This window comes from Canis aureus, chromosome 5, assembly GCF_053574225.1.
Source record: "Canis aureus isolate CA01 chromosome 5, VMU_Caureus_v.1.0, whole genome shotgun sequence".
NCBI classification, from domain to species: Eukaryota; Metazoa; Chordata; class Mammalia; order Carnivora; family Canidae; genus Canis; species Canis aureus.
Genome location: NC_135615.1, coordinates 71,656,492 through 71,678,282, shown reverse-complemented (window position 1 = coordinate 71,678,282; position 21,791 = coordinate 71,656,492). Strand labels below are relative to the sequence as shown.

Below are 21,791 nucleotides of genomic sequence, written 5' to 3'. Positions count from 1 at the left end.
CACACTCAGGCGGGTCCAGCTCTGGGCTCCATCCTTCACCATCATTGTAACCCTAGGAGAACTGCTGGACCTCTCGGAGCCCCAGTGTCCTCATCTGTAAAATGAGGATGACACCACTTCCCTGTCAAGACCCTGGGAAATGAAAGATCAACCTTTTAAAAGCCTCTCGCAGGTCAAGAAACAAGCCAATATCCTTGCTTCTTCCCTCTGTCCCCCTCTCTGTTTCTTCCTCCCCTCTCCCTCCCTCCCTCCCTCCCTCCTTCCCTCCCTTCCACTCAAGAGGCAGGAAAGCGACAGGACTGGACCCTACACCTGTGCGTCCCGTGTGCTCACAGTCACACTCACAAGGGCCTCACGCTTGTAGGCAGGTGCACATCCGCCATGTGCCGTGCCCTCCCCCTGGGCCCGTGTCCACCCAGCGCCAGCCTCGCAGAGCCCAGAGCAGCCTGGCTTCTTCCTCGATTTGAGGCTCCCAGGAAATTAAAAAAATGAAAAAACGGTGAAACAGAGTCATAAATGGGGTTAGAACTTCAATATTTACATTGTACAAATTTACACTTTCATCAACAAATATGTGGGGCGCTATAGTTGTGTGATTGAGCAGATGATCACAGGATCTGTGAAGAAGCACATTCCTTCCACATGTGAGGCTGAGTAGATGGGAACCTGGACACATGTTGGAGGCTGTGAGTGAAGCTCTGTGTTCGTCCGTCTGTCCCCGTGGCCCCGTGGTGGTGAGGGGCTTCCTTTGGAGCAGCATCAGTAGGTCCTGCGCTGGGGACCTTGCAGACTGCAAGGGCTCGGTCCTTCCCCGTGGGGCCCGCACACTCATTTACATGCACAACCGCACGTGCACACGCGCGCCCTCGGTGGGGAGGCAGGGACCCGACATTTGCAAACACGCTGGTTTTAGAGAAGGAGCCGCTGTGTGTCATCTTGTCACTTCCGAAGACACAGAGAAATGACAGAGTGCTTGGCTTTGGGGACAGCAGCTGACACTGAGGAATACCCCAGGGGCGTTTCTGCAAACTGTGGCTCGGGAATGGGCCCAGACCCCCACCCAGGGGTCCTCGGGGTGAGGCAGGTAGGGAGGAAACAGAAGCTTCTGGGGATCCTACCTCGTGCCAGGCTGTGCCCGGCCGGCTCGTTGTGTGGCTCCCGGCACCTGCAGGCCCCCCGGGTGAACGTCATCAGGTCACTGTTGTCACAGATAGGAAGTGGAGGGAATCGGCCAACGCTGAATCCTCGACTTGTCCACTCTGATAACCTCTTTAAGGTATGTTCAGAGGAGGCCGGAGGCCTTTCCCCTTCAGCTCCCAGTGCTCTCTGGACCTGCGAAGGGGGCAGGAGCGCCACGGCCACGCCGGGCAGGGCTCCGGCCCCTACGCCTGCCACTCCTCCCCCTCAGGACCTCTCCCCCCAGAAATACCGGGCCTCCGTAGGAAGAAGAGCAACAACGGGAGATTCATCAGTTTTGGTGAATGCCCTTCCCCGGATAACCCACAATTCTGTCAAGCGGTTAACGGAGCTCTCACGATAGGATGAGTCTTATTTCACACCCTGGTCTTACCTACTGGAAAAACGAATTTCGTCAAGTCTCTTAAAGCACGTGGAGGGAGTCAGATCTCCTACTCTGATGGCAAAATTCATTCCATTTGACTCTTTAATCCCGTCTCTCTGCAAAACCTGGAGCTGCAGTTGCCTCGCCTGCTCGCCCTGCACTCGCTCCTCGTCCTCCCGCGGCCTCCTCTCCCGGCGCCCCCACCTCCGTCTCCCCGAAACAGCGCGGCCGAGAAGCGCAGCTGGGCTGATGGGGACCATTAGGTTGCTCGGGACAATTTTTTGGGGAAAATGACAGAGCTCGAAGCCTGCCTCTCAGCGTTCCAGTGGGGAGAGAGGCGCTCGCTGCTGGAGGCGATTCGCAGACCTGGCGTCCCTGGTCTGTGCAGCAGGAGGGAGGGACAGGGGGTGGGGGTGGGGCGCCTGGAGGACGGCGGTGCCTCACCCCTGCTGGAGCCTGGATGCTGCTCCTGCTCTCATCCCCGCTCTCCTCCCTGCCCCTCTTCCGCTCCTCAGCTCCTCCCACCTTTTCAGATCCGAATCCTGCATTCGGGCCCAGCACTTTACAGTTTGCAAAGAACTTCATTTGTTCATTGATTCATCCATCCATTCATTCATGTTGCTTGCACTGTGGTCATTGGGGCTCGCTGTGCATCATGATCCTTATCAAGTTCTGGGGTTACAGAGACCTACAAGACACAACCTCTCCCTCTGGGACCCCAGGGTTTGGCAGCAGAGATGGGGTATAATCGAATGGCCATGACTCTTAGGAGAGATGTGTGCCGCGCACACGGTAGGTGCTTCTCTCAGTTAGACCGTGTTGAGAAATTTGTAACAGAAAGTCCACAACAACAGCTCAAGCAACCGAGACATGAAACGATCATGAGCAAAAAGATGTCGGGAGGGAGGTAGTTCCGGGATCGATCAGATGCTCAGTGATGCCAAGAAACCTGGGTCTTTTCTCTTTCCTGTTTATCATCCTCTACTACGTTGGCCTTTTTCCTTATCTTGGTGCCTCATGGTAGCAAGACGGCTGCCACAGCTCCCAACATCGTCTCACGGGCCAGCATTCAGGTCTAGAGGAGGGAGTAGAGTGAGGCAGAAGAAGTATTTCCCAGGAGCTCTCCCCACCAGCAGGTTTCCCCTCACACCTCCATGACCAGATCTGGGTCCCACGCCCACTCCTAAAACCGCGTCTGGGGGAGGGGGAGGCGGGCCAGGCTTGGCTTCACCCCTGGGCCGGGGAGGCCCGCCAGGTCCAAGCCTGTTGCTGCCGAGCGAACCCAGGGCTCTGCCGGGGAAGGAAGGAGGGGCGGGCCGCTGGGTGGGCGGCCGCCCGTGTCCACCGCCTTCTGGTAGGGGCCGTGACCGAGGGTCCTGGGCGGGGTGGGGTCTGGGGTGGTGGCCAAGCCCGGGCCCTGCACGGAGCCCGTGTCCTCCGTGGGCCGTGTGACCTGGTCCATGCACAGCCCCCTCCCCGTGCGGTGGGGCCAGGACGGCACCTGCCGAGGGGGCAGTTGCACAGGTGCCCAGGTCTTGGGTGCAGGCCCCGGTGTGAGGGGTGCTACCAGCTGTTGGCCGTGGCCGCCATCAGCCCCGTCTGTGAAATGGGCGCTGGGGCTCCTCAGGGACTGTCCCGGGGTGACAAGGGCAGGAGGATGACTTCACGCGGGGGAACGCTTCCTGTGTGTGCGGGCGCCCCTCACGCGTGCTCGTTCGCTTACTCCTCGCGGCCACCCTGGACGAGGCAGCTGTCTGCACCCCCATTTCACAGCTGAGAAAACGGAGGCTCAGGGGGTGACCCGGGTGTGAGGGCGAGCAGATTCCAGCCACCGTGCTCGGACCCACTGCAGGGCCCGGGTGGAGGCGGCACAGGCAGGTGCGCAGGGGTCCCTCCTGGCCCTGCTGAGCGTCCCCGGGGCCCCTGGTCCGGCTGGTGGCCGGCTCCTGATCGATCCCTGTCCCTCCGGAGCTCAGGGCCACGGAACCTGCCTGAGGCATGGGAGGACTTGCCCCTGTCCTGCTGCCCCTTCACTCCATGATAATAAACGGACAATTCTGTGTCATCGGTGATGGGGGCACACGTGATCATCAGACACGACTGTGTCTTGGCCGTGAGTTGGCAACGCGCATTCTGGGGGAAACAATATGCACTTATGCAGAACATAAGCATATGCTAATGATGGATAATTATGGTCCGTATTTATAGATTTACCAAAACATGTAAAACCACTTCTGACAATCATACACCTACAGGCACATCACGACTTAGTAACAGAAGCTGGGGCGGCCAGTGTGGGACAAAAGGGACAGCCCAGCCCTGCTGGGGGACCTTGCTGTCACCACTGCTGGGCCCCCAACTCAGGCCTGCACCCGTGGCCACTCTGCCAGCCCTCCTGGTCCTCCTGGCTTCCCAGAAAGACAGAGCCTGTGGGGAATGGGCCTGGGAGAGACCCTGTGGGAGAGTGAGTTTCCCCTTTTCAGATGGGGAAATTGAGGCCCATTCACTCAGTCACTCTCCCACCCAACTGTGTGCTGAGTGCCTAACATGCCCCAGGCTCTGTTCTAGGTGCCAGGGACTTGGCTGCTATTTGGATGAGGACACAGAGGATGATGGTCGGTGGTGATGAGCACCTGGGGGGACACAGAGGATGATGCAGGGTGGTGATGAGCACCTGAGAGGATACAGGATGATGTTGGGTGGTGATGAGCACCTGGGGGGACACGGAGGACAATGCCAGGTCGGGTAGGTTCCCCAGCTGTATCTTTAACACACCTGCCCAAGGGGCTGCGGCTTGCTCAGGTCTGGAAGCAGACTCAGGTCTCCAGGCCCAACCACTCAGAGATGCCCAAGGGCTCCTGCAGGCTGCTGAGGGAGCCCCTAGTCCGTTAGGCTATGCAGCTGCTTGGGGCCTAGACTGGCCTCCACCCCTGGCTCCACCCACCCCACCATCTCCGCCATGCCCTGTGGGCACCCCTTCCTAGGCACAATGGAGCAGGGACCAGGGGAGATAAACAGAGCCACTCTGTTCCAGGCACGTGCTGGAACTGTCCTCCGTGAGGTTGGCGGCACCCTGGCCCCACCCCTGTCACAGCCGGTGAACTGGGGGCACCGGGGTCCCAGAGCGAGGATTTCAGGGGCCCTGTCTCTGCACCTGTTCACGCATTCCACAGTGTTTACAGCCAAGCCCAGTTTGGTGTTGAGGGAGCGGCAGGGACAGATCTGGCCTTCCTGGCTGGCATGGGGCCTGCCGGGGGGATTGCTCCAAAGCCCTCGGGTGATTCCCACAGGCAGACAGAGGCCTGGAGATTTTAGAGGATTCTTTCTGGCCCTGACATTTTGTCTGTCTGTCTAGCTAGCTATCCGCCCCGCCCCACCCCCGACCATCCATCTACATCTGCATCTGCGACTCTCAGTTACAGCAGCACGTGCTCTGCACGGCTCACTCACCACAGTCAGGGCTCACCTGGTCCACGAGGGAAGCCTCCAGTCTCCTGACTTTTAGACGAGGCATGGGGTGGTCCCAGAGCTGAGTAGAGTAAGACTAGGTCCAGGCCCCTTCCCTGGGCCCCGTCACTCACCTCCTCCACCTGCCAGGGCCCGAGATGCTGCTCTGCTGCCCCCCAGGGCCCGGGGTCCAGGAGTGTCCCATCCTTACGCCTGGCTGCCTTGTTCTGTAACCCTTACTTGATGATTGGGACAACGGTCTTTTAAACTCTGCACTAATGACCTCCAATGATTTTAACATCTCATTATCTAATTTTGCTTCAGATGCTCTGATTCTAATCTTCTGTGAGTGTTGCTTTCAGCCAATCTAGGAAAAGACACTGTCTCCAGCCTACACAGCCAGTCCCCGAACCCGGGCCCTCCCGCTTCCCTTTGATTCACAACCAAACCGTCCTCAGCTGCTCCCTTCTCCGGGGCCCACTTCAGATGTTCTGAGTTTATGGCTGTCACAAAATGTTATTAGCCGTGATAATGGCAATTAGAACAATTAGGCCGGGCCATAAACCAACTCAGGATTTAGGACTGACAGTGAGTTTCTTGAGCCCAAGCGGCTGCCATCCACCTGCCGCTCTGGAGCCGCGCTGCCCTGTGTCATGGGGGCGCCTGCAGGGAGCCCCCCACCCCATCCAGGGCCAGGGTTCCTTGCCTGTTTGGGTTCCAGCCTCCACCTCCCTTCCTTCCTCTGAGCCTCCTGCTCTCTCCCCTCCCTGCGCTCAGGACAGCATCTCAGTAATTATCCCCGGGGCCTCTTGCATTCGGATTCCAAACCCCAACAGCGGAGACTCAGTCTCTGTTGATGGTCCTGAGGCCCGTCGTGGTGGAGGGAGGCAGCGTGGCCACCTGCTAACCAGCTCTGGATGACTGTGGTTTCCCGTCTAGGCCCTGCCACGGCCTCGTTGTGAGATGAAGGGCAAGTTACTTAGGCTTCCTGAGCCTCCCTCCTTTCACCCTGTAAAATGGGCACAGTTACACCGGCTACATCCGGTTGTTGTAAGGATTTAGCAAAGTAGCGGGAGGCCGACGCCTCGGCTCATGTGACCCCTGCAGGCAGCCCCCGGGGGACGCTCTGGGCAAACCCAGGGGCTCTGTGTCCCAGACCCTCATCCGTAACACGGGGACCGTGACAGTCCGGTGTGCAGGCCGCGCGGGCACCCCGTGACTCCCGTGGGTTAGATGTCTGGGGCCGGGGAGCCCTCGATGCACACTCACGGGCCTTGTACCGCGATCAGCGTGTTACTCAGCGGGCAGGGCCGCGCCCGCGCTCTTTGGGCACCAAGCCCCGCACAGGCCCGGCCGCGAAGGCTGGCGCTCAGCAGAGCAAGAGCTGGGACTTGGGAGCCGACTGCCGGGCTCGGGCTCAGCTCCACCGCTTCTGAGCTGGGCGGCCTTGGATGAGTTTCTAAGCCTCTCTGAGCTTCTGCATCTTCATCTGTAAAACGGGGGGGAGCGATGGGGCCTCCTTTGTAGGATTGTCGAAGTGACGAAGTAGGTGAGTGCCCTCGAGTGCTCACACAGTGCCCGGCACTGGGCATCAGCTCTTAGGGCTCCAGGCCCCGAGGGAGCGCGGGCGCCGCGGCCCCTACAGACGCCCCTTCCGGCCACCGCTGCGCTGACTGCTGGGGAACCCAGGCCACTGGCCCGATGACACATTCGGGAACAGACCGTAAGCGGCCGTGCTGCATAGTGTGGGGCTGTGGGGCGGACAATTAGAGGACGGGAGGACCTATAATAAAGGGCTCATGGCGGGGAGGGGACAGAGCGTGGCGCAGGAGCCCAGGTGGGGAGAGGTGCCCGCAGCCCGGGGCAGGACTGGCCTCCTCCCTGTTCTCCTTAATGGCAATGAGTTTTCTTTTAATATAAGTGATGCATATTTATCATAAAACCCTTGGAATGTGAAAAACATATATAAAGCACTGGCGTCTCACCAGCAAAGATACTAGCTAGTGCCTTTCTTTATTTTCAATTTAGATTAGCGCATATTTTTCTACTTGATTTCCCGTTGGTGTGACCGTGTTCTGATCACCTACCATTCGCTTCACTGGTGAGGGAGGCGGTGTCCGTCCTGGACAGAATGGAAGGGCTAACCCCATAACACCTGTCACCGGACAGATGCGACTGACCCGGGTTTCCTGCTCATATACACTTGCAGCCTGGGGGAGGAGGATGCTGCTTGCCGTGCAGGGCCACACCACGCTCGCACGGGGAGCGGAGGGGACCAGCTCAGGCTGGGGAGGCTTTGCAGGAATAAGAGGGTGCTATGCCCCCCTGGTTCCCGTAGGAGAATGTAATTGGTCTGTGTGACTGGTTCCTCACTGGCTGGTCCCTGGAACCCCTTAGGCGAGGGCCTGGTGGACACGGGAAGTAGCGGGGTGGGAGGCATATCTGATCTCTGTCAGGCCTTTGAGGTCCTGTGAGGTTCAGAGCTGTCAAGGCAACATAGGAAATTTTAGGGCTTACAATACAGATGGTCAGGGTGAGCTGGTGTGTGATGTGATGACCTCCTCCCACTCCTGAAGGAATAAGTAATTTCTCTTTTTAAAAAATATTTATTTGTTTGTTTGTTTGGTAGGGGAAGGGGCAGAAGGAGAGACAGCCCTCAAACAGACTTCCTGCTGAGTGTGGAGCCTGATGCAGGGCTCGATCTCATGACCCCGAGATCATGACCTGAGCCCAAATCAGGAGCCAGCTGTTCGACTGACTGAGCCACTCAGGTGCCCCAACAAAAGGACTTCTCACTCCTGTTACAGGTCCATGGGGTCAGCGGGGAGGGCTCTGCTCACCCAGATACCCGGGGCCCAGGCTGATGGGGCGCCACTGTCCTGGGGGGTCAGCATGTCCCCACGGGCTTCTCAGTCACACTGACAGGGAAGAAGAGACCGGAGAACCCTGCTCTGACCCTTAGGTGCTCCCCCGGAGGCTCACTGCCCCCCTCCATTCAAGCCGAGACCATGCAGGTGATGGGGAGGTGAGGCTCTCCCGCGGGGGCGCCCAGAAGGACCCCTGGGTCTCAGTGAACCCCAGCCTCCCTTCTGCATGCTGTGCTCTTCTCCTGACACTCCGGTCCGACCAGTTTTCCATCTCATCATCTATTCTTTTTTAAAAATTAATGAATTTAATATTTCATCACGATAAGTGCCCTCCTGAAGCCCCACCACCTATTTAACCCACCTCCCCCCACCCCCCGCTCTGGTAACCATCGGTTCTCTATGGTTAAGAGCCTGTTTCTTGGTTTGTCTTCTCTCTTTCTCTTTTTTTTTTCTTCCCCTTGCTGATTTGTTTTATTTCTTAACTCCTGCATATGAGTAAAATCATGTAGTATGTGTCTTTCTCTGACTGACTTATTTTACTCAGCATTATCCTTTCTAGCTCCATCCACATCTTTGCAAATGGCAACTGGGGACTGCAGCACCCAGTGCTTCTCCGTTACATCCGGGCCAGGCCCCGTCCCTGCTCCCCTGCACCTCGCGGGGACTCCTTGCTCTTCCACTCTCATCCCATCAGCCACCCATTCTCCACACGTCGCAAGAAGAAGAGCTAAAAGCATAACTCAGTGCTGCGTCCTGTGGCGTCCTGTGGCGTCCTGTGGCATCCTGTGGCATCCTGGGTCCTTAAAGCCACCTGCAGTCTGGCTCCACCTACCTCTGTATCCGCACCACCTGTCACCTTCCCTCCATTCAAGGTGTTCCAGTCACACAGGCCTTTCTCCTGCCACCTGAGCCTCTGGGCCTTTGCACATGTTGCTCCCTCTGCCTGGAGCATCCTCTAGGACATCTCACCTGGCTGACTCCTCCTTGGCTGTCATGTCTCTGCACAGAAGTGTCGCTTCCTCCCTCACCACGTTGTAGCTGATTATTACACCCTGGGATCTAGCTCTGTACCTGGTACCTGACAAGTGTGTCACCATACGGACCCAGCCTGTCCAGGGCCCTGAGAGGGGGGAGGAGCCTGTGGGCCGGGGAAGGGAATGATGAGGACAGGGGATGTGGGTCCGCGTGTGCCCAGGGATGCCAACAGGTCTCCCTGCCCTGCTCCCTGCTCGCAGCTGCCTGGACAATCAGGATGGAGCCAGAAGCCCCAGCCCTCCGTGAACAAGGCCTGGCACACACAATTGTGAATAATGAGGTCATAAGCCCTCCTAACCTAGCAGGGCCACTGGACCACCAAGAACGTCCCTCACAGGTACTCTGTTGACTGTGGTGGGGGTCACTCTGACCTCAGGCAGAAAGTTGATACTCATAACACATAACGTCCATTGAGAACATAGTATATTCCAGATGCTGAGCCGAGTATTTTAAATTCTCAGTGCCTCATTTATTCACCCTGAATATCGTTCATGTATTCTCCTTCTTTCTTCCACTTGTTGGACATTTACCAAACCCTATGGTAGCCAAGATGCTATAGCGGAAAGCAAACCAGTATTTACTGAGTCACCGTCATCTCAACTTATCCCTACAATGATCCTTTCTTACAGTCAGGGAAATGGGGCTCATGGTTCAGGCTGAGGTCACACAGCATCTGTTCCAGGTCTTGTGGTCACCCAGTGAGGGACTATCAGACAGTGACATCTCTCATCCATCTCTGTCCCCCACATGCAGGGCTCCCACTCTGCTCAGGGAACAGTAGTATTGCCCACTGTGTGACGGGTACTGCACATCTGCCCCCGTGATGACCTTTAGCACATAGTAAGCGCGCAAGGCAAGACCTGGTCCTGGAGACAGATTCAGATCCTCGAGGCTCGGGATTTGCCCGTTGCACCAGCAAGCCTGTGGCTGAACCAGGACTCAAACCCGGGCCTGGCCCATCACCTTTGCTAGCCCTAGACACAGGGATGTGTGATTTCAAGAAAGGCAGGAGGGCTGTATCTACAAGGTGAGTAGGGAAGCTGAGACATCTGGCTGCAGAAGGAGACATGAGACAGAAGGCAGAGAAGCGAAGATGAACCCCGAAACAGAGAGGGACAGACACGGCTGCCAGGCCCCTGCTCCAGGCCCGGGTCAGACCCGAGTTCCCTACGGTCCCAAGGAGCCCCTGGAGCTCGTCCCCTCCCCTATTATTCTTTGCTTAAACTGGATGAGAGTTTTCTTGTTATTTACAGGGAACCCTGACTCAATGCCAAAGAAACCTGTTTACTTTTAAAATCTGCATTTAGGGAAAAAAAGCTCATTTCTAACAATGCGCGTGTCTCAGAGAGCCCTCATAAATAACAGAAAAATAAGTTTTTGCGAACCTTTATAGAAATAAAACCTGCAATCTGGGCACATACTTGTTTAACAAGTGATAATTAACCGCTGACAATGTAATTTCAGCATGTTGTTCATTAAAAGGTAATCAAAGACGGCCGTTCCTGCTGAGTCCAGTCTCCCTCGTGCAGCTCAGCCCCTCTGCCCACAGCTGCCGGGCGGGCCTGGAGGGCCCCTGCTCCCTGCCAGGTGGGACCTGGACCCCAGACCACGACATTGCTATTCCATTCTCTGGGCTTGCTGGGCCCCACAGACTCCCGGGAAAGCCCCAGGAGACGGCTCAGCCAGCTCCTCTCTCACTAAGGGATCATCTTCTTCTCCAGGTGTCCCAGCCCCAGATGTGCCTGGAACCCCAGCAGGGACGCCGCTCGGACCGCAGCTTCAGGGAGGGAGGGGGCACTCCTGTGTCCGCAGCCCCTGCCAGGCCTCGGTCCCGGGGGCACCCAGCCCATGCTCCATTTGACAGGGAGAAAACTGAGGCTCAGAAAGGCAGAGTCAGGGATGTCTGGGTGGCTTGGCAGTTGGATGTCTGCCTTTGGCTCAGGACGTGATCCCGTGGTCCCAGGGTTGAGTCCCACATCGGGCTCCCTACAGGGAGCCTGCTTCATCCTCTGCCTATGTCTCTGCCTCTCTCTGTGTGTCTCTCATGAATAAATAAATAAATAAATAAATAAATAAATAAATAAATAAATTACTTTTTAAAAAAAAGGCGGAGTCACTTGCTGAAGGCCACACGGCTTGTGAGCGACCAGAATATGTGAACTCTGACCTGCCTGACTCCCGGGTCCCTGCCGCCCCCACCCCACCCCCAAGTCCCTTTCTCTGGTGAACCCTGACCCTTCTGTGTTTTTGTCTCCTCATCTGTAAATTGAGGGTAATCCTAGTCCTCTCCTTATGAGGCCGTGTGAGGAGGAAATAAACTGATATAAATATATCACACACATACATATATTTACACACATGGCTCTTAGAATACTGCCTGGCTCTTAACATATGTTAACTGTAATGAATATTAATTATTACTGTTAATAATCATATAAAAATCATATCAACAAAATATTGATGCTATTATCAGTCCCTTATTATATAAATAATTAATACTAAGCATAGCATCAGCTTCATAGGGATATACTATGTTAACTTCTTTCCTCCAACCACAGGCCATTGGCTCTGCCCCTTTCATCATCTCTGTATCCATGTGGGACTCTGTCCAGAGCTCTAGCATTCATTTATGAGGGAAACTGAAAGAAACCATGATGCTGAGTGTAGGGGAGGAATTGTTTCCCTGGTCTTGAAGGTCCGAGTCCTCTGAGGACAGACATGCTCGTTTTCTGCCAGCTGTCATCATTAAGGCCCACTTCTCTGACCCATGCTTGGCCATGCCAACCATGACCTGTTGGGACATTTCTATCCCCTAGGTCTTCCTCACTATCCCTCAGAGTTTATACTGCTTCCATGCTCCCTCATCACACCAGCTACACAGAACCACTCAGTTCTGCTCACAGAACATTCCATGCCCTTTCACATCTCTGACTTTTGCAAATACTGGCTCCCTTGCTTGGAGAACTTTTCCCTACATTTCCTGCCTGAGGAAAGGTGACGCACTGAGGTCCACCTTGAGCCCTGGTCTGTCTGCCCTGGCTGAACACAGGGCAGAGGCTCTGGATCCAACTCCTAAGGCAGCACCATGTGCCCCACTCGGCATGAGGCCTGTGTAATCTGTGTTCAGAGAACACTCAAGGTGGACTTTATTGTTTCTATTTTCCAGCTAAGGCTCAGGGAAGAGAATTGACTTGCTCAAAGTTACATATCTAGAAAGCGCCAGAGCCCAGGTAGAGACCCATGTCTGGCCAACCCTAAATCCTGGGTTATTGATACAGCCCCAGGCTACCTCCTTTCTACTTTTGGACCATATGTATCCAGAATGTTCTTCCCCTAAAAGCAGCAGAGTATGGTGCCTGTGAGTTGGCACTCACATTTGTCATTGATCTGGGACCCAGGTGTAAATGTTCACAGCTTGGCCACGGGCCTACTCAAAAACATGCTTGTGGACACTTAAACACTCCCAAAGACGTTAGTGAGCATATCCACTGAACTCCAAATCTGTGTCCTCATCCTCATCCTGGCCCCATGTACCAAGACTGGGGCCATATATCCATAGATCCATAGATCCATATATCCAGCTGCCCCATGGGATCCTCAGACTTGGTGAGCCCAGATGGGCCTGGGGTGGGTGGGGCAGGAGACAGACACAACTTAGAGACTGGGTTCTGACTCCTGCTTCTGAAAACCTATTCCCTACAAACTCTAGAAATATTTGCTCAAATATAGAGAAAAGGACAAGGATATCCCCAGGCAGTGGAGAAGAAATGATAATCTGGGTGGCAAGTACCACGCTGGGGGTGGGAGTGAGACTGCGAATTTCGGTGACCCTAGGGCTTTATCCTCACAGGGATAAATAAGGTCCTGTGCCCATGGGCACCTACAAGTTGCATATTTGGTCCTTATACAGAGCTGGGGGTTTTGAAGTCTTACATCTTCAGTGAAAGAGTGTATTAGAAACATATATTCTATTGGGAGAAAGTAGGAGATTGCAGGGAATCCTGTCTGTCTCTGGACTCTGAGTGGAACTAGACCAAAAAAGAGTTATCTTTGGAATTTGTAAACACAGGCCAGGACCTTCCATGGGCTTACAGTTTTAACTTACCTCATAAGTTTGATTTCTGAACAGAGGTATGAAGGCACTAATCCATAATTAGACCCAAGTGGATGGTTCTTCTGGAGCATCTGAAGAATCCAATCCAGATTAGCTCAGTAGGGCCACCTCCTCTGCTCAGGCTATACCAGATTCCCACAGAGAAGGCCTTAATGAAGAGGACCTTGAAAACCAAAATTACAAAAGAAATGAAGAATGGATATCTTAAGCAAGAGGTAACAGACAAACAAGAAGAGAGGGTAATTTAAAAAATGCCAATTAATAGAATGATTCTAGGGGAAATCTAATACAAGTATGCTTAAAATAAAGACATGAAAGGAAAAATCTAAATCATAAGAATGGTGGGGGGAGGGATGAGCAGATGGAGCACAGAGGGTTTTTAGGGCAATGAAAATACTGATATGCTGTTAGAGTAGTAGATACATGTCGTTATACATTTGTCCAAACCCACAGAATGTAAAACACCAAGACTGAATCCTAATGTAGACTATGGACTTTGGGCGATTGTTATTTGTCAACATAGATTAATCAATTATAACAAATGTACCTCTATGGTAAGTGATGTTGTTAATAGGAGAAGCTATGCATGTGTGTGTGTGTGTGGGGGGGGGTGTTATATAGGAAATATCTGCAACTTCCTCTTAATTTTGCTGTGAACCTAAATTACTTTAGAAAAGGAAATCCTTTTAAAAATCATCACAATAGGACCAGATATTGTAAAAAAAAAAAAAAAAAAAAAAAAAAAAAGCAGGTATGTTGGAAAATAAAATATTTTAAATTGAAGTACATAATTTTTTGAAGATTTTATTTATTTATTTGAGAGAGAGAGAGAGAGAACAGAGTGAGAATGAGCATGAGTGGGAGTGGGAGGGTCAGAGAGAGAGAGAGAAGCAGGCTCTCCGCTGAGCAGGGAGCCCAACATGGGGCTTGATCCTAGGACCCTGGGGTCATGACTTGAGCTAAAGGCATACTTAACTGACTGAGACACCCAGGCACCTACAAGTGTATAATTTTTGAAATAAAAATATAATAAATGAATAAAATAGCAGATTAGGCAAAGATAGGAAGAGAATAAGTGAATAGGAACGTAGACAAAAGGAAACCTTCCATAATACAGATCAAAAAAGCAAACTGGTATAAAATATAAAAATGAGATCAAGACACATTAGATTAGATTTGAATAAGATAGTCCATCAAACATGAAATAGGGGTTCTAGAATATAAGAAAAGAAGGCATGAAAGGGGAAATGATCAAATTGATAAGGAACCAGAATTTTTGAGAATTTTGAAAGATGATTTTCAGATTCAGGAAGTCCTATGAATCCTAAGAAGCCTTTTAAAAAATCTATATTTATGGAGAGACCTAGCTTTACTTCTAGATTTTCCTATGCCTGTATCTGTATCAATGGAAATTGATGAACTACAACTCCAAACATAATATTGAGAAGGAAAAAATAGACACAAATGAGAGCATATTGCATAATTCTATTTATAAAAAGTTCTAAAACAGGCAAAACTAATCCATAGTGTTAGCACTGGTTAAAATTGGTGGAGTGGTAGTGTATGAAAGGGAGTAGGAAGGACTTTTGAATATACATTAGAAATAGTTCACTTTAGAAAAAATAAAAGGCAACCAAGGAAAGGATGGATCAGCTAAAGAAAGACAGATTGACAGCAGACCATTCCACAGCAACAGTTGAGACCAGGAAACAGTGGAACAATATTTTTTGGTTCCAAGAGGAATAATTGCTAAAGTAGAATTCTAGTTCTAGCTAGGCCATCACTCAAAATTGAGGGAGAGAACAAAGATATCTTTAGATAAAAACTGAGTTTCCTACTCACCAGATCTCACTGAAAGAATGAATAATGGATCATGTCAGAGAGAAGGATGTTGAACCTAAGGGTTACAAAGGCTTAGCATGAAGGCAGGAAAAGCAAGTCTAGCGCTCACTGACTAAGTGAAATGAGAGGAGAATCAACAATAACACTGAGAACTCGGTTAGGGCAAGTAGAAAAAGACAATGGAATTGACACTAGAGGAAACCAACCTCCAGGCTAGTGGAGGCATTTGAAGGGGCAGGGTCGTTCAGGGGGAGAGAGAGCTGCTGAGTAGTTTTAGGCTGTGTTAAGTCTAGATGAGAACACCTCTTTCATTTTAAGTCAGCTAACAAACAGAGAGGAGAGGGGTGCTTCCAAAACAATAGAAGCAGAAAGGTAATGGAGGATATTTGATCACTGTTATGGGCAGGAGAAAATGAGTCAAGAAGAGAGCAAAGAGAGAAGCAAAGGAGAAAACCAGGATGGACAGAAAACACAAGGTGAAAGAATCCCAGCTCTGCTATTTGTCATCTTGTGACTTTAGCAAATGACTCCCCCTTGGTCTTAGTTTCCTCATCTATAAACTGGGGTCAATGGCACAGTTTGTTAAAGGGTTCTAGAAGCACATTCCATGGAGGGGCTTTGGGAGGACTAGCCCAGTGAGCACCATAGGAGAGGGAGCCACTGTCAGTATTGCCACAGTTCGCTGTGCCAGGCATCATCTAGGCTCCCAGAACAGTCCCTGAGGCAGGTACCACTGCCATCATCACTTTACAGTTGAGGAAACAGGCATGGCAGGGAGAACCATCCCGAGATCACAATGCTGGGGAATGGCCAAGGACACAAACTCAGGTCCTCTGCCCCTGAAATCTCTGGTTGGCTGTGACTTTGCATAGCTGACCTCACCTTTCTGTGCCTTCATTTCCTGATCTGTGTATGGTGGGTGCACAGGGAGGTCATGAGACTGGCAGAGATGGAGCACATGAGCTCTCAGCATCATTCCCAGCACACGGTGACCACTCTATGGATTCTGAGTCATATAGACAAGGAGCCCAAGAGCTGACATGACCTCATCGATCTGTGCCAACTTGTAGGCATCAGGCTCTGGGCTAGAATGGAGCTCTGGGCAGGAGCATTTGTCTGCCTGTTTCACTGATCAGGCCTGGGGAATGAATGAATGAATGAATGAATGAATGAATGAATGAATGAAGTATTCTCAGGTCCTACTCTGTGCATCCATTATTCCCATGAGAATGCTCCTCATGCCTAGGAGCTTCCCCAGCAGAAAGCAGATCCAAGAAGCTATGTGGCAGCAGACACAGGCAAGCCTTCTGTCAGGACAAAGAAGGCCACCTGACACCAGCCCTATTCTTCCCCTTCCCACTTATCACTGCCTGACATATTTTATAACTTCATCCTGTATGATCTATATTCCCCCGTACACCTCCAGCTCCATGGGAGCAGGGACTTTGTTCATTGCTAGGTCTCATGATTGGTGCTCAGTGACATCTGTTGTGCTGTTAAGCTCTGCTCTGGGCTCAGAGCACTGCTATGATATCACTGCTCTGAGCCTCAGTTTCCCCATATGCACAGCAAGGAGATGACATCCCCTTGCATCACTGCAGGGATGCAATGGGACTGCTCGTCTGGTCCTTGGTGCAGGGTGACAGGTGGAGGGGCAAGGGACCGCCCTCGCCTCTTTGCAGCCAGGGACCTTGTGTAAGGAATGGATTTTATGAGCATTGCAGGGCGAGCGTCTTCTTTTTTCTTTTCTTCTGTGGTGATAAGGCTTTCTGCAGTGGAGCTTTATTTTGTCAGAAGAATAAGAGATTATCAAAGTGGCTCAAGCAGCCTATTGAGGAAATTTCCACAGGGACAGAGGCTAGAAGCGTCTCTCCTAAGACAATCTCTGCTTTATCTTTGCTCTTCACTTGGTTGATCGCAGCAGCAACATGTTTGGAATGTTTGCCCCGCGTTTTCCCCATGTTCTTTCGCCCACACCTGTGAGAGCCGCCTCCCGCTCCAGAAATGAGGACTCAGAGGTGTGGGGGGGAAGTGCGATCTGCCCGCGGATGTGGCTGAGCTTGGACTCAAACCCCAGTCTATCTGACACTGAGGCCCCTGGTTCTTTGCTCCTTCAACACCCAGAACCCCCTAGTTGTGTCGTCATCCACACCTACCTGGCAGGAGTCCATGTGTCTTGTAATAGGGACATTTAAATACTCATGTTTAATTGTGTAGAAAGAAGCTGGATCTCATTTCATAGGAGCCACTACTGCCTCCTTTGATTTTTAGAACTTCCTCTGTCTCTAAGAGCACTTCTTGATGAGCAAGGACAATTTGAAGAGTGTAGCAAGTATAAGAGGATCCCTGGCTGCCTATCCAGCCACCTGTGTCCTTCGGGGTGTGCTTGACTGCCTTGGTACAGTGAGCAGGGTCCCCTTGATCCAGTTCCTGGCGAACCTGCTAGGGCTGCCCTGAGAGCCTGGACTTACTTGGGGAGAGCAGAGGGCACAGGGGAATCTGAGCAGGGATGGTCCTGCTGGGTGGAGCTGAGTCCGGGGACTGTCTGGGATGGTCACTGGGTCTCTGTACCCAACACCATTGACTGAGATAGGAAGTAGATAGGTCTTGGGACTGGTGGCAGGTCCTATAGGTGATGGACCCCAAGCTAAGTCATGGTCACGTGATTCCCTGGGCGCACCAGGGATCACTTCCAGGTTCCTGACCCCAAGCACAAGAGTGTTCAGCTTGGCTACACAGAACTGTGTACTCACTCCTCTGCTCCTTGAGGCTTCTGGGATGGAGTCCACACTGCATGGGGCTCAGGCTCTTTGGGATCCCTTCCCACTGCCCTCTTTGGCAACCCTTCACTCCCCTCCCACCCCTATCACTGCTAATTAGGGGAGGGGGTTGGCTGTCACTCAAATGGTCAGACACAGACAAGTGCATCACACTGGGGAGCCAGGGGTGGGACCAACTCTGACCCTGACCTGGGTCTCCAGTGAGACCAGATGAAGGATTTCATCTCCGAGGCCCCAGGGAGGGTGGGAATTTGGAGAAGCATCTTCTCCTCATGGGGGAGGTGACCAAGGCCCAGAGGAGAGAATGACTTGTTTGACATCCTGGACCCGGTTTCTCCTAAACCTGAGCTCTGTCACAGCATCACCTGGCCTCGGGGTCTCACAGGACCATCACAGCGACAGCACCAGCTTCTTTCCTCATCCTCAGGCCACTCAGCAAACTTTCCTATCCTGACATTAATTATACTTCTCGGAGGTTAATTTGCAAGGAGACAGTAAAAATGTGTTATTCAAATGGCAATTATTAAAGTCATGCTGGGGGTTTGCTCCATAATAGGTAATTATCTGTGACCTAATTGTGAAGGCAATGTAGTGGTTCCCACTTAGCTCCTTCCACCGAAGCCAGAGTTAATCCCAGGGAGTGGCTCACCCCGTGGCGTCACTGACACTTGCTCAGTAATAATTTTATTAAATCCAAAGTGAAGTCACCTTAGGAACCTTCTCTGAGGAGAACATGCTGGAGGTGCAAGCCCCTGGCCGCAGATGTCTGAGTGGACACACTTTCCTCAGAGTGGGGAGCTTTCTGCTCAATGAATCACTTCCTCTCACAGGCAGCCGGCACGCATCGAAGCATGCATCCCCTTACGCATGTATGCAATCATTCATCTGCTTGCTGTTTCTTGTATGTTCACATCCATCATTCCTTCCCTCATGCTTCAGGGGTATTTTTCAGACATGCATTGTTTCTTTTTTTGAAGTCTTCAAATACTCAGTCACGTGCTATTTAATTCCTTGCTTCACCCTGCGGTTCCCTCATCTCAACTTCTGCCATGTCCTCTCGTTCACTGCTTCTTTCTTCCCCTGCTCACCCAAGTGCTCAGCTCCTCGTGGTCATGGGGTCTTCCTTTCTCACCCTCCCCGTGTCGGCCCCTTCTGGCCCTCACTCATCCCTGAGTGCTCAGCTATGCTCACGTTCCTCACATTTCCTTCCTTCACCTGCTTAGTAGTTCATGTCTTTCCTAATTCATTCATTCATCTAGGTACATCATTTGACAACACAAGCTTCTCTGTGAGTGTGCTCATATGTTGGCTGGTCTGTCTGGTGTGCTTCCTGCCACCCCCACCCCACCAGCCTATCCTGGGCACCGCAGTAAAAAGGGCCCTGTTTCTCCCTTTCTTTTTTTTCTTTAAGATTTTATTTATTTATTCATGAGAGACACAGACAGAGAGGCAGAGACATAGGCTGAGGGAGAAGCAGGCTCCCAGCAGGGAGCCTGATGTGGGACTTGATCTCAGGACCCTGGGATCATGCCCTGAGCCAAAGGCAGATGCTCAACCACTGAGCCACCCAGATGCCCAGGGCCCTGTTTCTCTATGAGCACACTTCTCATCATGGTGTAATAATGTCAAACACACATGGAGGGAAGTACACACATGGTGAGTGGAGCTTAGAGAGTTCTCAGTAGCTGAACATGCCATGGCACCCACACCCCCCCAATGCCCCTGTGCCCATCCCAATGGCTCAAGCATTGTCTGAGTGTGGGTCCCCTGGTGGCAGTACCTAGGGCAAGGGTTCTTTACCTGTGGTCCAGGCAAGAAGTTAACACTTGAGGGCAGCACAACTGTGTTATCAGTTCTGTGACCAAGGGTGGGGGCTCAAGACCAGATCCGATGAGGAACCAGAAGGCGGCATTAGGCACACAGGGCACAGAGCTACCTACCAGAACAACCAGAGATGGGTATTTTATAGGAGCTGCCTCATCATTGCTTGAGGGATCTTCTCAAAGCAGGAGCATCAACACCCAGACAGTTATGTCCTGCCATATAAGGCATTGGAGCAGGATTTGGTGGCAGGAGAAAACCACTCGGCCAAGCGCAAGGGCAGGTGGTTGGGGCCTGGTCTCAGGCTGAAGTGGTCAGGGCAGGTCTTTAAACTGGCACGTTGGGCAGCCCGGGTGGCTCAGCGGTTTAGCGCCGCCTTTAGCTCAGGGCCTGATCCTGGAGATCTGGGATCGAGTCCCATGTCGGGCTTCCTGCATGGAGCCTGCTTCTCCCTCTGCCTGTGTCTCTGCCTCTCTCTCTCTGCGTATGTGTCTCTCATGAATAAATAAATAAAATCTTGAAAAAAAAATAAACTGGCACGTTCCTCAGGCTCATCCTTCCCACCCTCCTCCACCTCCGGGTCATTTACTATCCTCCATCCGGGCCTCGCTTGGACTCACTGTCCTGCTCCGCCCAGATGGATGGATCAACCAGCCCAAAGGCTGCATTTTATATATTGGGGAGACTGAGGCCAGAGAGGGGAAGTGACAGATTTGCAGATCACCGGCTGGCTGTGCGACAGTCTAACCCCCACTTGGGGTCCACCTCCTCCCTGAATTCTCTGCCAGAAACATTCAGGGAGAACAAAGCAGAGAAACAGGGAGCCGCTGCCTTTGAAAAGTGGAGACTGATCTGCCCTGGGGTCTCTCTGCTTTTTAGAACCCCTGCCCTGCAAACAACACACACACACACACACACACACCACACACACACACACCCCAGCCACATTTGCTGAACCGCAGGGGCTGCCAGTCTCACTTCAAAAGAAAAGCATGTGATCGCTCACCCGTGTGAATCTAGCATGCTATTGATGTAATTATATCCAGTTAAAATCCCATCTGGAGAATAGATTACAGGAGAAAGGGTTTGACCCCGGGAGAATGCAATCACCACGCAGGTACTTTGATGCCTAAACTTACTTCATTTAAATCGAGAAAGAGGACACAGCCTTTAAAGGTTACCCTCCCTCTTCACAATGGGCTGGGTACGGGTCACGCGAGCACTTGCTGACCGTGTGAAAGGTCAGGGTTTGCCACTTGTCTAATCTGGCCCTCTCGTCTCTCTCCATTGCTACCAAGATCTTCCACAAGGGACTTACCTCCTGCACAAGGGGTGCCCCCTGCACAAAGGACTCCTTCCCTTGCACGACTTATCCGCAAATTTTCCTTGCAGCCTGGGAGTCTTTTTCCTCTCCGTGGAGAGACTGGACACGGTTACTGGGCCAAGAGACACAAGGCTGGGCAGCCGAGAGATTCCATTTCAGATAATCTGCTCCATCCTTGTGCCACTAGTAATAGCTACCAGCTCCCGAGCTCCTGTTCTGGGCACTGAGCCTGGTGCTTCCCACAAACATTCGCTGCAGCCCCGCAAGGGGGAGGCTCCTTTATGTGTCCACCGTTGACTGTCTCCTCTCTGGATCATGGTCAAGCTGACCCAGTGGTCTCTCTGGTTCCATGGCTCTGCCTGCCTGTAAATCCCACCCTACCCCTGCCTCTGGACTCATGAAACCTGGCTAGTCTTGCTCTCAGAGTGAAGATGGCCACTGAGCAAGCAGGATTGGTGCAGAGGATGCTGAGGTGCCCCCCCCCAACCCCCTGTTCTCTTATTTAGGAGTGGGGGCAGATAGTGAATTGTCATGAAGGAGGAAAGTGGTTCCTGACTGGCATCTCACAGCTGGCTGTGGCTCCGAGTCATGGGGAGAGGGATGTGGGAATGTCCACTGGCCAAGCCATCAAAGGAAATTGGCCTTTGGGTTGTCTTTGGCCCGAGGACCGGGAGTCATGAATGATGGCTCACCCATCAGATGTATCTGGCACATCAAGCACCTTCTCTCTCTAGAGATCATGTGATCACTTGAATAAATAGGAGCCATCTGTTGATCATCTACTGCACTCATTTGACAAATATCTACCGAGTGCCTACTAAGTGCTGGGCACAGTGAGCCCCATGAAGCTGGCAGTGAGAGACAAGCCAGATGGACCCCCAGCTCTGTCCGCTGTGGTTGGCATCTTGGTCACCACGTGAGAGCTCCCCTTTCAGGCGCTGGCCACTCCTGCTGCACCATCAGCCCCCCACAGCCATTTTCTACTGGTCTTCCATCTTTT

At 52.4% G+C, this 21,791-nt stretch overlaps 1 long non-coding RNA gene across 1 annotated transcript; it reads right to left on the bottom strand.

Annotated features, from left to right (window-relative positions):
• Positions 1-527: 527 nt before the first annotated feature.
• LOC144313511 (uncharacterized) lies at positions 528-21,170 on the bottom strand. The gene is made up of 3 exons (XR_013379155.1): positions 20,786-21,170; positions 13,016-13,187; positions 528-2,636 (listed from the first exon to the last, which is right to left on the bottom strand). It is a non-coding gene; the product is annotated as an uncharacterized LOC144313511 (long non-coding RNA).
• Positions 21,171-21,791: the final 621 nt, after the last annotated feature.